Here is a 17593-nt window from a genome sequence, read left to right on the forward strand (position 1 = left end):
TTGCGCATGACCCAAAAGGCCCCAAGGCAGGTAAACAGTGGTGGTGGCATTGAAAGGCAAACACAGGGTGGTGCTCTTCAACTCCTGGGGGGTGCATTTAGTGACCCCCACCTCACGCCTAGAAACGGTATGGTCTTGTGGTAGATAAGAGGGAAAAGAGAGAGAGTTAGTTTCACCTGGCAGAGTAGAATTCAGTGTGTGAGTCTGTAGTGGGTGCATCTGTTGGTTTATAAGCCATGTGAGTGTACATACAGTGACTCCTCCCATGAGAAGAAAAATAACAAACAGGGGTCCGGAGATCCCCAACCGCTCCCAAGGAGTACGGTGTGACTTAGTCAGTGAATATGGGGCTGAACCTCCCATTTTCCCTGACTAAGGAGGTGCAAGATTTGGGGCCGAATGTAGACCACTTAGGTCGGTTCTGACTTCCGTCAGTGTGCGGGAAGGGGTTGGAGCTGGTGTACAATGTGTGAGGTGGTGCCAAGGTGCGCCCAATTTACCTTTGACCTGGACTGAGTGTGAAGTAACCTCCTTCACTTCGTACAGACCAGTCCACCTGGGTTCCAGCCACTTTCTCTTGTGGACCTTTCCCCTTACCCAGTCTCCAAGTTTTACCTTCAGTGGTGGCGTGTCCCCCGGCAGCTCCCCCTCCGGTACCTTGTGAACCTGGGTAGAGAGTGCTGCAGAGAGAACCGTCAGTTTTTTCACATAATTAGACATTACAATTTATTGCACATCAAGGGCGGGCATATGACCTCCCTCCCTTGGTGGGCCAGGCATGACTCTACCAGTCATTATCTCATGAGGAGAGAGATGGGTGCCTGATCCTGGTGAGGCTCTCATGGCCATCAACGCCAGGGGCAGGGCTTCGACCCATTTCAACTTCGACCCGGCACATACGTTTGACTTGCGCGTTCCATGAGATCTTGGGATTGTGGCCTATAACTGACTTCGCATCCTCCCCCGCCGCTGGAATTGCCTCTACCCATTTGGAAAACCTATCCACCATCACTAATAGGTATTGTTTCCCATTAACCACCTTATCCGCCCCCATGTCTGTGTATTCTATGCTAATAACCTGAAATCATGCATTAGGTAATGGGTATGAGCCCATTGGTGTTCGATATGGTTTCTTTGGGTTGTGTCTGTCACAAACATTGCATTCGTCACAAAATAAATCATAAAATAAATAAGTCAGTCATTTTTTATGTGAGGGTCTTTTGGAGGGTCTTTAATTTGCCTTCGTGTGTGTGTGGGCCATGTGCTTCTCATAAAAGTTCTGGGTCCATCAGTGTGGACTGCTTCATGGGCATGGGCTGAGTCTGTATAGATATTCAGTCTTTCCTTTTCCTCTGATGAGGACCTGCGTCAATCCGATGATTTCAGCTAATTTGGCCGATGCTGGTTGAGGGATGATGGCTGATTGAAGGGTGACATCACGAGGTGAGCTGTTTTTTCAATAGCTTTTGCTACTGCAGCAACGTATCTGGAGCATGTTGTCTGTTCTACCTCAATGTGGTCAAGTTTGGAAGAGTAGTGCATCAAGACCCGTCTCTCCCCCTCTTGTTTCTGGAATAGGACGGATGAGGTGAATCCTTCCCTTTCAGAAACATCCAAATGGAACTTGTTCTTGTAGTCAGGTGCAGTCAGAGCTGCTGCCGCTGATAGATCTGTTTTCAGGAGTGCTATGGCTGTTGATGCTTCAGCCGTCCAGGCCAGGGGTGCATGGAGGTTCCTTGATCGTAGGATGACCGGTGCTGCCACCCCCTCTGGGCCACACACAATGGTACAACACCTGATAGGAGGGGTCAGGTGCATCCTGTCTTCGTCCCAGTCTGCAGTGTAGAGGCAGTCATCAGTTTCTGTTGCATTGAGTGTGCAATGGATCTCAGCTTGGGGAGTCTTATATGGGTGCAGAGTGTAGATTTGAGCTTTCAGTTGGTTGAACTTAAACTGGATGTGAGGGGTGGCAGGCCCTGTGGGTAGGCATTTTGGCCAGTACACTTCTGGGGTTTCAGACAGTGTGGGCATCTTTTATGGCCAGGGCATGGTGTTCCCTGCCATACCTTGAAACTGTGGTTGGTTGTAATCTTGCTGTTGCTGCTGCATGTGGCTGGGCCCTGGGTGGTTGTATTGTAGAGGAGGGGGTCCTCTTCCTCCTCCTCCTCATCCTGTGTTCGTGGCTTTGGGTAGTAGTATTTTCATTGCAGTTAGTGTATCCATGTAGAGGCTCCTCCATGTAGGCTGGGCATCTGTCCCATCAAGGCGGTCTTCCCAGGCTGGTACTCAACGAAGCGTGGATCAACTGCTGGGCGTAGGGGAAGTTGGTAGGCCCCTTCCTGCTCCTTTCAGTGCTTGTGTCAAGCCTATGATTTCAGCTAATTGTCTGTGTTTGGAGTATAGGAGAACTGAATAAGATCGTGGCCTTCTCTCTTTAGGAGGCCCGGTTGAGATCCACCTTCCCTTCCTTGTGGGTAGTTCAGCAGGGACCCACCTGGGCCTTGTAGTGCTGTGGGGCTTGAGCAATCGGGCCTTTCTTCACAGACGAGGTGGCCTTCTTGAATCCCCACAGTCATGTTCCCTTTTAGCTGTCCTCCCTTCACCATGAAGACCGGGGCCTGTATGGCTGCTGGTGTGGTGTGGGTTTTTAAATGGGTTGTGTGGGAGGTATGCGAATGGATTTTGTGAATAGGGAGGTGGCACTTCAGTCTTCTCTTCCTGTGGCAGTGGCGGGTATAGAGGGAGCGGGGCCGATGGGGTGGTCACGGTGGGTGGTGGTGTGTTGTGGTTGTTGTTTGTGCCTTCTCTGACGTCATCTGAGGCCCCAGCAAGCACCCCCATCATATCAGGTTTCTTTTGTGGGCATGTCCTTTTTTTCACCTCTATTGCCCATGTCCCTATTCTCAGCTCCGCCTCCGCTCTCTCTCTCTCCTTCGTTCCTTCCTTCTTGAAAAAAAAATGGCTGCTATTATTTTCTGCCTCACTCTCTTAGCCTAATTTCCCCCCATATCTTCTCCTGTTTTCCTCCTGCCCTTTCCTGTATTCTCTGATCTAAATATTCATTGAATTTGAGTTTGGGAACGGTAATTGAGGCCATATTGACGATTCACTATGTCTGGGTCCGATAAAAAATTATGTAAAACAATTAAAAACAACTAAATGTTGCACATTGCACTATGGCCCTCCGCAACTATGTGCACTTAGCCCGTCACTTGGTCGAAACCAGCAATGTATCCCTGGTGCCCACACAGACTTATCTCTCGTGTCTCACCCTCGTGCACACAGAGTTTTGTAGAATTGCTGTACTATAATATCGCAAAGGGATATTCGCGAGATAATTATGCGTCTAGGGTATTTTACTGGAGTAATTTTACAGGTTCACACATTTCTACTGCCTGGCGAAATGTTAGTGTCCCAAACGCCTACTTTTGGGTCAATGTCAATGCATTCAGATGCCTTCTATAATATTTGTCAAATTAATTCTAGGCAACCCCAACAGCACAAAGAGAACAGAAATCAATTCGTTACACGGCACGGCGGCCGCACAGCCCCGCCCAAACTTTTGACTCGGCGGTCAAATTTAGAGCCGGTGGTCAGTATCCCTCGGTCTCATGGAACGGTGAATCAGTGACATTAATCTGGAGAGATCAGGTTTAATTCCTTCACTCCTAGTCCAATTATTTAGCTTATTAACTGTTGCTCCTAGTGGGATGCTACTCCACTAGTTACAGTCTTAAATATACGTCTCGATCAATTAACAAAACATTTCATATTTCATTTCACTGAGTTATCGAATCCCTCACCGTAACACCTAAACGATTGCCAAATCGAAAATTGCCAGCCTATTTGGACCCGATTAAAACAGTGCATCACATTCCATCAAATTCTGTTATCAAATCCTTCACCGTAACACCTAGTTGATTTATATATCAACTACTGCCAGCCTATTTGGATTAAATCTTAAACAATATATCACATCATATCACATTCTGTCCTCCAATTCCTCACCACGACACCCAGTAATTTTATTACTGTTGCAGGACTATTTGAATCAGATTTGAACAATATATTTACACAGATATCATTATGCAAATGCCTTTGGTTATCGGAACAATTTTCATAAATTTAACGGCAATTCATACTCACGCACTCAGTACTTCTGACCATAATTTGGATATTGATTATACTATAATATGCAGAATTCGATTAAACCGGTTCTGCGTACCTTTATAATGTCGAGCTCTTTGGTCAGTTTCCTGAGGCGAGTTGAATCCCCGATGGCTCCTGTAGACAGGTCGCCCGTCCTTCTAGAATCTGTCGTCAACTTGTCTTTTCTCTCATCAAATCTATGGACCGAATTCATGGATTTCTACCATCCTCTAGCTACCAATTTGTCAATGATTAGTTATAGGAGAGACAAGACCAAGATGAGACTCTGGACAAGGCGGATACGGTATATTTGAGGCACTTTAATCTAGCATGGTAATATCTGGCAAACGTGCAGCACGGCTCTTATCGTCCACTCTTAGGGAGGTTTCGGAAAAAGAGGGCGTAACACATATTTGGGCAGTACATTTATACATTGAAATGATGTAGGTAGATTCTAGTAGTCCTGGCTCCTGGTTGGTTGTTCGTAGGTGATAGACAGTCCTCTCCAGCCTGTTGTCTGTATCCCATTGGTTCTTGACAGAGTTCTTTGTCTTTGTAGCCCATCCCAAAGGGTTTGGAGCAGTGTATATTCATGGGTTATCAGTGTGTTTAACAACAGTCCGTGAATGCGTCATTACATGTTTTAATATGTTATTACAACAGTGCCCAGAGTAAACTGCCTGCTACTCAGGCCCAGAAGCTAAGATATGCATACAAGTGAAAGCTCCACAAACGATTATGGAAAAAGGACACCATGCAATAATCTGAGTACGGTGCTCAGACACAAAAACAAGCCATACAGATACCCACCATGTTGTGGAGTCAACAGAAGTCAAATATAGCATTATAAATATTCACTTACCTTTGATGATCTTCATCAGAATGCACTCCCAGGAATCGCAGTTCCACAATAAATGCTTGTTTTGTTCGATAATGTCCATCATTTTTGTCCATTTATGTCCAATAGCTTCTTTTGTTAGGGTGTTTGGTAAACAAATCCAAAAGCGAGATTTATTTTTTTTATTTCACCTTTATTTAACCAGGTCTGGTCCATTCGGACGAAACATTCAGAAAGTTATATTACAGGTCGAAGAAACTTGTCAAACTAAGTATAGAATCAATCTTTAGGATGTTTTTATCATAAAAGTTCAATAATGTTTCAACCGGAGAATTCCATTGTCTGTAGAAGAGCAATGGATTGAGCGCTACCTCTCAAGTGAAAGTGCATGACTGAGAACAAGGCTGTAGGCAAACAGCTCCCATCTGGCCCCCCTTCACATGAGAAGCCTGAAACAATGTTCTAAAGACGGTGGACATCTAGTGGAAGCCTTAGGAAGTGCAAAATAACCCATGTCCCACTGTGTATTCGATAGGGGTGAGTTCAAAAACTACAAACCTCAGGTTTTTGCCTGCCATATGAGTTCTCTTATACTCACAGACATCATTCGAACCGTTTTAGATACTTCAGAGTGTTTCCTTTCCAATACTAATAATAATATGCATATATTAGAATCTGGGACTGAGTAGGAGGCAGTTCACTCTGGGCACGCTATTCATCCAAAAGTGAAAATGCTGCCCCCTATCCCAAACAAGTTAACCAGACCTCGAAAACCGCACAGGCCAGTTTGTGTTCTTAACTGTGTTTTCTTTGTTGTGGTTTTTCTCTAGATAATTCAATGCAGTATCCCCCAAATCTGCATGCCTGGGTGTTATTGCCATGTCTTTCTGCCATTCATCCATAGTCATGCCCCTGAAAAGATCAAAAGAAATGTTCCACTCATCCATTTTAGTTTTTGCAAAAAAGTATCGATTTAGCCAGTCAACTGAAAAAAATGTGTTGTATGTTGCTATGACAACCAGCTCAATTTGCTGTCTGTCTCAGACACATTGACTCTATATGGGACGGTGGAGATCGCAATTCAATATTGAAAGAGAGACAAACAGCAAGGTTTATACAAATCTCTGCTGTTGAAAACCAAATGCTAGTCTAAAAGAAATGGGAGATAATGTCTAGATGCTTTTTATGGTGGATATCAAGTTTAGAAATTGCCTGGCAGGGTTGATGAGACAGTGATTTGCACAGTGAAATGGAACAGGGTAAACAGGCATTTAAAAGTCATCGATTTAGCAAATGGTAATTTGTGGAATAGACACTGGCAGGAATGTGCTTTTAACCAATCAGCTTTCAGGATTAGACCCACCCGTTGTGTAAATGGGACAAAACATGTGAATGTGTAAGTTGAGCAGAAGCACTGACAAAAGTGCCCAAGACGGTGAGCTCGAGTTCTTCATGCAGCTCCTCCCCTTGTCAAAAAATGGTCTTTGTGGATTTAAAGATTCTTACTTCCCTCAGAGCGGACACTAAACTAAAGTCGTATCTCAAGGAGGTACTCAGAACTTCAACTTTATTCAAATATAGTTACAAGCTGTCAAGAATGGACTTGCAAAGCATAAGGCAACTATTCACACTGAAAATGATAAATAAAACTGTCACCGACATGGAACAAGGGCTGTCAACATCTTTGGATGATGTCATTACTCTACAAACCATTGTAGGGGAGTTCGAAACGGATATGGCTAGCCTTAGGGATCAATACGTAAATCTGGAAAGCCGTATGAGGAGATTCAATATCAGGATTATGAGAGTCGCGGGAGACCCGGGCTTGAGTTCTACCACATCAGTCTCCAAGCTACTGAAGGAGGCCCTCAAAATGGATCTCTCCGGAGTCTGCAATCAAGAAAACCAGGCAGAAAACCTTGCGTTATTGAGGCTAAACTACACTACTACCAGGACTGTGTTGAGTTTGGCCCACTTCGATTCAACAGAGCGCCAATCTTTATTTTAGCAAACTCTTTCCCCAGTTCTGCCTGTGACCAAGCTGCTTTTAACGACATGAAGAGCCTGCTCTGGTTCCAAATGGCACTGAGAAATTGTTCCAAAACCCAGAAAAGGCGTTGGCTTTTGTAAAGGCAAGCGTTCTACGGAGGTCGGATGAAGCAAATGGCTGAATGTACATTTATCTGGCAATTGGGCTAATGGACAAATGTGTCTAGCAGACTCGGTCTCTCTGGTTTAGATAAACCAGTACCGTTGGTCGATGCTTTACTAGATGCTTTAAATTCATGTTTCCAGTGAGTGAATTATCCCTTTGTTTTTTTTACCATTTAGCTGCTCATCCCTTTATTGATGCTCCCCTTATCCAGGGTATATAAATCACAGTTCTATTAGCTACAGTATGTGCTATAAAAAATATATATGATACACTGCGTCAAGTGCTAAACCATGTTTGTCTATGTCAATCAGGAAAGACCATGTTTATAACTAATGCAAGACCACTCACCCATCACTGTGACCTATAAGACATGGTGGAGTGGCCTTCCCTTCCTACGAGAAGGCTGACGCCTTGCTTGGACTATTGCCTACTTGTCTGTGCTCCTCACTTCCAAGGGCACCACAAACTAACAAACTCTTTCACAGTTCCTAAGGCCAGAACTGAAATGGGAATAATATACAGTGGTTCTGTCACACCCTGATCAGTTCCACCTGTCCTCGTTATTGTCTCCACCCCCTCCAGGTGTCGCTTGTTTTCCCCAGTGTATTTATTTCTGTGTTTCCTGTCTCCCCGTGCCAGTTCGTCTTATATGTTTCCAAGTCAACCAGCGTTTTTCCCTTTTTCTAGTCCTCCCGGGTTTGACCCTTGCCTGTTTCTGGACTTTGTACCCGCCTGCCTGACCATTCTGCCTGCCTGCCGCTTTGTACCTCCTGGACTCTGATCTGGTTTTGACCTTTTTGCCTGTCCACGACCATTCTCTTGCCTACACCTTTGGATTAACCTCTCTGATCTCCCAAACCCGGATCCGGTATCGTGACTACAGCCTCAAGCTCATTACCATAACGCAACGTTAACTATTCATGAAAATCGCAAATGAAATGAAATAAATATGCCATCTCGCAAGCTTAGCCTTTTGTAAACAACACTGTCATCTCAGATTTTCAAAATATGCTTCTCAACCATAGGAAAACAATAATTTGTGTAAAAGTAGCTAGCTAGTGTAGCATTTAGCGTTAGCATTAGCGTTAGCATCCAGCACGCAACATTTCAACAAAAACATAGAAGCCTTCAAATAAAATCATTTACCTTTGAAGAACTTCTGATGTTTTCAATGAGGATACTCTCAGTTAGATGCTCAGTTTTTCCAAAAAGATTATTTGTGTATTAGAAATAGCTCCGTTTTATACATCACATTTGGCTACCAAAAAAACCCGAAAATTCAGTCCTCAAAACGCGAACTTTTTTCCAAATTAACTCCATAATATCGACTGAAAACATGGCAAACGTTGTTTAGAATCAATCATCAAGGTGTTTTTCACATATCTCTTCATTGATACATCGTTCTTGGACACATGGTTTCTCCCCTGGGGCACTTACAGACAAAATCTTTGCAGATTCTGAAACTTCAGAGTGTTTTCTTTCCAAAACTGTCAAGAATATGCATAGTCGAGCATCTTTTCGTGACAAAATATTGCGCTTAAAACGGGAACGTTTTTTATCCAAAAATGAAATAGCGCCCCTAGAGATCTAACATGTTAATAAACATTGTATAACTCCAACCATCTGCCTTCTGTGTCTGCATTTGGGTCTCGCCTTGTGCCTTGATAGGTTCGTCCTTTAACAGTTGCAGCGTACTGCAGCACAGCTTGCGTGGTGCCACAGAATTCTATGGCACGTTATTTAAGTGACAACCATTAATGCTAGTTGGTGCTAGTTTGACCACATCTTTGAAAAGCATTTGATAGCCTTCAATTGTGGCTGTACTTTTTTTGTAAAAACATAGTATATAGGACTGATTTTAAGAATTTTTTTGATTAATATTATGGTGTTTCTATTCCAAGAACTAAAAACCCTCTGGGTTTCCGTCAGGATGGAAAATATGTCGCTGTACAATGTGACGGTTAGGGGATGAATACTTTTGCAAGGCACTGTACTTATGAATATGTTATATCTCAGTTTTTTCCATGTGATTGTGCGGTACTGTGTGTAGATATGAAAACAACAAAACAATCTAATCCATTTTAGAATAACGCTGTAACGTAACAAAATGTGGAAAAAGTCAAGGAGTCTGAATACTTTCCAAATGTACAGTATGTCTTTCTATTCTACTGTATTTTAGTCAATGCCACTCCGACATTGCTCGTCCTAATATGTATATATTTCTTAATTCCATTCTTTTACTTTTAGATTTGTGTATTGTTTTGAATTGTTAGAAACTACTGCACTGTTGGAACTAGGAACACAAGCATTTCGTTACACCCGCAATAACATCTGCTCAATATGTGTATGTGACCAATAAAATTAGATTTGATTAGATTTTTTATAATATCTTTGTATATTACCTACTGCTGTTGTGCCCTTGAACAAGGTACTTTACCCTTAATTAAGTGCCTATGAGCTGCTCCCAGCCGTTGATGTGTTGGTCACAGTGACAGAATATTTGTACAAATAACCAATAAAGCAAGTATGGTAAAATGGCCAGACTGTCTATGGTAGCTTTGCGTGTAATATATTGATTCCCAAAGTGGCTGCATGGCTTTAAAAGTTTCCATTATTGGTTATGATGACAATGTGGAAGACGTAAATGCTGTTTTACACAGGGTCAATGAAAATCCGTGTTTTGTCCCCCAAAAAGCTATATCCCCACTCTGAAAAAGGAATTTATGAGTACTTACCTTCAAACTTTGGAATCAGAGACCAGATTCTACTCATTCAGCATATCTTTACAAAGCTGTCCATTCATTGGCCTTGACATCTGCATTTAAGTACATAAATAAATAAATGTTATTAACATAGCTAGCTAGCTAGTTAAACTAACTTGGCTAAATCAAATTTAAGGTTAACTCTAACGTTAGCAAGCTTACATCATTTGCATCCCATCCTCCTCAACTTCACAAGCTGCCACTGTCAGAAACCATTGAAAACCAATACAGTAATGCTAGCTAACTCAACCAATCACCATGAAAGCATGAAATAAGCATGCCAAATAGCTTGGTTAAATTTACCCAGATGGAGAATCTGGCTATGGTGACTTAGTTAGCCAGCTAACTTTGCCTAACGTTCAGTCCAGAAGAAGTGTCAGACTTAGCTAGCTGAGATAGTTAGCTTGCTACTTTTAGCTAGCTACCGTTACAGATACTGACATAGTTAACTAGCTGGCTACCCAAACGTAGACAAAAACATACATTTAGCTATATTCTGCTACAATACTTCAGTAAGCTAGCATTGCGAGCATGATTGCTAGCTTGCTAAAGTTACCGCAGCCAAAGATATTAGCACAGAAAATGCCTAGCTAGCTACCTAATCATGATAGGATAACCTATTTAACCTGAATGGCCATCAAATTCATAATTCGTAACATTTGTTACTTACGGTTTTCAGTCAGCCGTTTCAGTGTTTAGCCGTTTTCCACTCGTCAGTCACTCAGTCACACTAGAACTAGAATAATGTATTCTGGTGGACTTTACGCACTGGAGGCAGGAGAATTAACCCACTGGCTAGGTAACATATCCATAGCCCATCCTTAATAACCCAGCCCCAACAACCTAACATTTCTGTATTTACAGCCTGCAACCCAGCAATTGGGTAATCCAAACAAACCACTATTTTATGTGTAATATGCATGCAAGAAGCCTTGACCTGTCTGGTGCACACATATTTCGCTGTCCTCAGTTTAATTGAAAGCCTTTTTCCTGTAGGTTTGCCTTGTAACTGATTGCTTCTAGGAAGAGAGAAGGAACAACACATGATCAAGATGAGCTAGCTACTAGTTTAAAGCAACAAAATATCTCATTGTTACAAATAATGAATGTATGCATTTACTTACCTTATCAATCTTTAAGACAATACACTAATGTATCACTCAATAAAAGTGTTAGGAGTGAGTGCAAAATATTTCCAGGGTGTTGATGCATCCTCCTCCCAATACAGCCTCATCCAACACCACGGGTAGGAGGAGGGTATCCATCTGCAAAAGTGACATTTTCCTTTGATCAACTGGTATTGTTGCTAGCTAGCTAGGTACCTACCTTAGCTGTTGTGCTAGCTAACATGCTACTGAACTGTGATACTTGAATATTGACATGCATATTGGTATTAACCTTTCTGGTCTCCCCATCCCGGATCCGGGATCGTGAATACAGACTCAAGCTCATTACCATAACGCAACGTTAACTATTCATGAAAATCGCAAATGAAATGAAATAAATATGCTAGCTCTCAAGCTTAGCCTTTTGTTAACAACACTGTCATCTCAGATTTTCAAAATATGCTTCTCAACCATTGCAAAACAAGCATTTGTGTAACAGTATTGATGGCTAACGTAGCATTTAGCATTAGCATTCAGCTGGCAACATTTACACAAAAAAACAGAAAAGCATTCAAATAAAATAATTTACCTTTGAAGAACTTCAGATGTTTTCAATGAGGAGACTCTCAGATAGCAAATGTTCAGTTTTTCCTGAAAGATTATTTGTTTAGGACAAATCGCTCCGTTTTCTGCGTCACGTTTAGCTATGAAAAAACCCCTGTATCCAGGATTGTGTAAATCTATCAGCAAGCTCATTAGCATAACACAACGTTAACTATTCATGAAAATCGCAAATGAAATGAAATAAATATGCCATCTCTCAAGCTTAGCCTTTTGTATACAACACTGTCATCTCAGATTTTCAAAATATGCTTCTCAACCATAGGAAAACAATCATTTGTGTAAAAGTAGCTAGCTAGCGTTAGCATTTAGCGTTTAGCGTTAGCATTTAGCGTTAGCATCCAGCACGCAACATTTCAACAAAAACATAAAAGCCTTCAAATAAAATCATTTACCTTTGAAGAACTTCTGATGTTTTCAATGAGGATACTCTCAGTTAGATGGCAGATGCTCAGTTTTTCCAAAAAGATTCTTTGTGTATTAGAAATAGCTCCGTTTTATACATCACATTTGGCTACCAAAAAAAATCCGAAAATTCAGTCCTCAAAACACGAACTTTTTTCCAAATTAACTCCATAATATCGACTGAAAACATGGCAAACGTTGTTTAGAATCAATCATCAAGGTGTTTTTCACATATCTCTTCATTGATACATCGTTCTTGGACACATGGTTTCTCCCCTATATCAAATGGAAAAGTACAAGCAGCTGGCAATTGCGCACCGAATTCCACGCAGGACACCAGGTGGACACTTGGAAAATGTAGTCTCTTATGGTCAATCTTCCAATGATATGCCTACAAATACGTCACAATGCTGCTAAGACCTTGGGCGAACGACAGAAAGTGTAGGCTCATTCCTTGCGCAATCACAGCCATATAAGGAGACAATGGAAAACAGAGCTTCAGAAATTCTGCTAATTCCTGGTTGATGCATCATCTTGGTTTCGCCTGTAGAATGAGTTCTGGGGCACTTACAGACAAAATCTTTGCAGATTCTGAAACTTCAGAGTGTTTTCTTTCCAAAACTGTCAAGAATATGCATAGTCGAGCATCTTTTCGTGACAAAATATTGCGCTTAAAACGGGAACGTTTTTTATCCAAAAATGAAATAGCGCCCCTAGAGATCTAACAGGTTAAAAGACAGCAATGTGTTCACCTACAAGTATAAGTGTTTAGGCAAATCATTAGTTCGCTAGCGACTTATCAGTGCAATTGTCCAAAAATATGACAGCTAACATTGGCTAGCTAAGCGCTAGCCAGTTAGTCAGTGTAGCTGACAGATTGAAACTGGTATCAACAAAATGTGACTGACCGGCTCGATTCGGTCTTATGTAGCAAAATTTGAAAATGTGTTTTTTACATTGGATAAAAGTAGAGACTCAAGAGCTAGAAAATGGTATATGATACACTGCAGTTGAGGAGCAATGGGAAAGTCATTCTGTTTTGAGAAAATGGCCCTTGAATGTTTTGGTACACATCCTGGAGAGCTTATCTTTGTCTTCGCCTGCTCCCGTTTCCCCTCTCTGGAGCTCGAGGGCGCCAGGCTGCCCTTCATTACGCACACCTGTCACCATCATTACGCGCATATGTGCTCATTGGACTCACCTCGACTCCTTCACGTTTTGATTGCCTTCCTTATATCTGTCTATTTCCTCTGTGTCATCCCCGTGTCAGCATTATTGTTGTTTTGTTTTCCCCTGTCCAGATGCTGTACGTATTCTGTTCCTGTCTGTGTTTCATTAAATGTCAAATCAAATCAAATAAAATTTTATTTGTCACATACACATGGTTAGCAGATGTTAATGCGAGTGTAGCGAAATGCTTGTAGAGTTCACTCCCTGTACATGCTTCTAGTCTCCATTGTCTGTCCTCACAACACCCATTCGCATCCCTCTTAAGCCTTAGCCCCGCCCATCTCTTTGAGGATTCACATGCATGAAATCAGCAGTTTGGTGGTCCAAAATAGCGTAACTGGTGTATTCTGACATCAATAGCTTAGTATTTGTCAATCTAGCAAACCAGGCAACTAAAAGCAACTTTCTAAACAATGTTTTGGTTTGTTTATAGCTTGTTAGCTAGCTAGCTAATGTTAAGTTGGCTAGCTAGCCAGTTCAAATAATGACCATATCATATAGCTGACAACGTCTTAACTTCAGCTAATTTGTTATCATTATTACAGGAAAATAAACCCACAACATGATCATTATTTACAAGTTAACCTCTCTAGGGTACGTTGGATGATAGCGTCCCACCGCGTCAACATCCAGTGAAATGTTATGTTAGCTAGCCACGGAAACGCATTCAGCCATTTTCCAGCCAAGGAGTGTCTCAAAAGTCAGAAATAGCATTAAAATGAATCACATACCTTTGATGATCTTCATCTGGTGGCACTCCCAGGTCTCCATGTTAGACAATAAATGTTTGTTTTATTCGAAAATGTCCCTCTCTATGAGCAAAAAAATCATTTTTGTTCGCGCGTTTTGTCCAGTAATCCGAATGCAGAAGGTGCATGCACTAATTCCAGGACAAAAAGTTTTTAAAAAGTACAATAAAAGTTACTAGACACATGCCAAACGATGTTTAAAACAAATCCCCCAGTTGTTTTTGTCATACATTATCAATAATATTTCAACCGGACAAAAGCTTAGTCAATAGGAAAGGAGAAACAAGAAAGGCGCGTTCACGATCAGGGTGCATGGCTGATGAATGGAAATTTCCACTGGCCACTGAATGAAAGTGCTGTATCTCTCTCATTTTTCAGAGTAAAAGCCTGAAACAATGCCTAAATACTGGTCACATGTAGAGGAAGGCACATAGCTCGTGAACTGGGTCCAAAGTCTTTGTATGGTGGATAGGCTTTTAAAGGAAAAACAGCATTTCAAAATAGTAGTACTTCCTGGTTGAATTTTCCTCGGTTTTTCGCTTGCCATATCAGTTCTGTTATACTCACAGACAGTTTTTTAACAGTTTCCTATCCAAATCTAATAACGTTGTAACCTAATTTGACTTTGGTGCAGGTCATGTTGTCCTTCACATTACCCTCTCTGGTAAACACATACTATATCAAATAAAATCTACGATTATTTGTCACATGCACAGGATACAGAAGGTGTAAACGGTACAGCGAAAAGGTCACTTGCATAGTGGAGTATTTTGTTTAGAAATGGGATTATGGTAGCTAGCTAAACAATTAACCATAATCCCAACTCATAACATTACTACCCTGCACGAATCCGCAGATAGCTAACCAAATAGGTTCATTGTTAGCTACCTAGCTAACAATAGGCTATAACTACAATGAAAATGGCTCTCAAAATATATTTTATATGAGATTATTCAAATAGCCACCCTTTGCCTTGATGACTGCTTTGCACACCCTTGACATTATCTCAACCAGCTTCACGAGTTAGTCACCTGGAATGCATTTAAATTAACAGGTGTTCCTTCTTAAAATAATTTATTTCCTTCTTATTGCGTTTGAGCCAATCAGTTGTGTTGTGACAAGGTAGGGGTGGTATACAGAAGATAGCCCTATTTGGTAAAAGACCAAGTACATATTATGGCAAGAACAGCTCAAATAAGCAAAGAGAAATGTCAGTCCGTCATTACTTTAAGACATGGTCAGTCAATGCGGAACATTTCAAGAACTTTGAAAGTTTCTTCATGTGTGCAAAAACCATCCAGCGCTATGATGAAACTGGCTCTCATGATGACCGCCACAGGAAAGGAAGACCCAGAGTTACCTCTGCTGCAGAGGAAACGTTCATTAGTGTCACCATCCTCAGTGCCTCCATCTGCAGCCCAAATATATGCTTCACATAGTTCTAGTAACAGACACACCTCAACATCAACTGTTCAGACTGTGTGAATCAATCCTTCATGGTTGAATTGCTGCAAAGAAACCACTACTTTAAGACAACAATAATAAGAGACTTGATTGGGCCTTGTCTTTGTGAGATGCAGAGTAGGTGAACGGATGATCTCTGCATGTGTGATTCCCACCGTGAAGCATGGAGGAGGAGGTGTGATGGTGTTGTGGTGCTTTGCTGGTGACACTGTCTGTGATTTATTTAGAATTCAAGGCACACTTAACCAGCATGGCTACCACAGCATTCTGCAGCGATACGCCATCCCATCTGGTCTGCGGACTATCATTTTTTTTTCAACAAGACAATGACCCAACTCCAGGCTGTGTAAGGGCTATTTGACCAAGAAGGACAGCTATGAAGTGCTTCATCAGATGACCTGGCCCCCACAATCACTCAACCTCAATCCAATTGAGATGGGATGAGTTGGACTGCAGATTGAAGGAATAGCAACCAACAAGTGCTCAGCATATGTGTGAACTCTTTCAAGGCTGTTCGAAAAGCATTCCAGGTGAAGCTGTTTGAGGGAATGCCAAGAGTGTGCAAAGCTGTCATCAAGGCTACTTTAAAAAATCTAAAATAAATATTGATTTGTTTAACACTTTTTTGGTTACTACGTGATTCCATATGTGATATTTTATTCTACAATGTAGAAAATAGTAAAAATAAAGAAAACCCTTGAATGAGGAGATGTGTCTAAACTTTTGACTATACATCAGATGAACATGCACAAATAGAAAAACACAAACACAAATGTACCACCCACCCCTTACTCATGTGTGTGTGTGTGTGTGTGTGTGTTAGAAAGATAGAGACAGAGAGGGAGAAAGCAGAGAGCCATATCAGAGTAAGGTTAGTTTGTTCTCATTTCTTTCAACACCTGTAAGTATTAAAACACGATGACACTCCATGTTCCCCTCCCTTTCACTACTGCAAAACTCACACCTCAATGGAAATAGTAGCTTAACACAGTACCAATCTGCACTGACACCATCACAATTCATCTTTATGCTAATGATATAGGATGCATCTCAAATGCCACCCTTTTCCCTTTATGGTTCACTACTTTTGACCAGAGCCGTATAGGGTCTGGTCAAAAGTAGTACACTATATAGGGAATAGAGTGCCATTTGGGACGCAACCATAGTGATGGGTTTGTTCAGTCTCTGTGTATACAACAAGTGCTGCCATAACTAAGGGCTTTGTGGCGCCTGGAACCATGCAATTTAAGCAAGCTCTCCCTAGCCACTGTAGAAAGTATGCCTCTTTAATTATTCCCTAAAGTGGAACTGAGAAAAGGAAATTGACTGCTGCTCAAAATCCTCCTTGGCAGAGTTGCAAAGAAAAAGCCATATCTCAGATTGGCCAATAAAACTAAAAGATTAAGATGGGCAAAAGAACATAGACACTGGACAGAGAAACTCTGCCTAGAAGGCCAGCATCCCGTAGTTGCCTCTTCATTGTTGACGTTGAGACTGGTGTTTTGGGGGTACTATTTAATGAAGCTGCCAGTTGAGGACTAGACACTCTAATGTATTTGTCCTCTGGCTCAGTTGTGCACCGGAGCCTCCCACTCTTTCTTTTCTGGTTAGAGACAGTTTGCGATGTTCTGTGAAGGGAGTGTTGTACGAGATCGTCAGTTTCTTGTCAGTTTCTCGCATGGAATAGCCTTCAATTCTCAGAACAAGAATAGACTGACGAGTTTCAAAAGAAAGGTATTTGTTTCTGGCCATTTTGAGCCTGTAATCGAACCCAGAAATGCTGATGCTCCAGATCTCAACTAGTCTGAATAAGGCCAGTTTTATTGATTCTTTATCAGGACAACAGTTTTCAGCTGTGCTAACATAATTGTAAAAGGGTTTTCTAATGATCAATTAGCCTTTGAAAATGATAAACTTGTGTTAGCTAACACAACGTGCCATTGCAACGCAGGAGTGATGGTTGCCTCTGTAAGCCTATGTAGATATTCCATTAAAAATCTGCAGTTTCCAGCTACAATAGTCATTAACAATGTCTACACACTATTTCTGATCAATTTTATGTTATTTTAATGGACTTTTTAGCATAGAGCAATTTCTCAAGGAATAATTTAGGT

General features: G+C 41.5%; 2 long non-coding RNA genes across 2 annotated transcripts in view; one reads left to right on the forward strand and one right to left on the reverse strand.

Annotated features, from left to right (window-relative positions):
* LOC149972023 (uncharacterized) overlaps window positions 1-12743 on the reverse strand; it is an 85889-nt gene extending 73146 nt beyond the window's left edge. The window contains exons 1-2 of the long non-coding RNA XR_016491861.1: window positions 12027-12743; window positions 11600-11661 (exon numbers count right to left, since the gene is read on the reverse strand). This is a non-coding gene — a long non-coding RNA (uncharacterized LOC149972023). The remainder of the gene's footprint in view (window positions 1-11599; window positions 11662-12026) is intronic.
* LOC149972024 (uncharacterized) overlaps window positions 1-17593 on the forward strand; it is a 161681-nt gene that overhangs the window by 48231 nt on the left and 95857 nt on the right. The gene's annotated exons all lie outside the window — the stretch shown is intronic.

This window comes from Oncorhynchus mykiss, chromosome 25, assembly GCF_057628025.1.
Source record: "Oncorhynchus mykiss isolate SJ-2025 chromosome 25, ASM5762802v1, whole genome shotgun sequence".
NCBI lineage: Eukaryota > Metazoa > Chordata > Actinopteri > Salmoniformes > Salmonidae > Oncorhynchus > Oncorhynchus mykiss.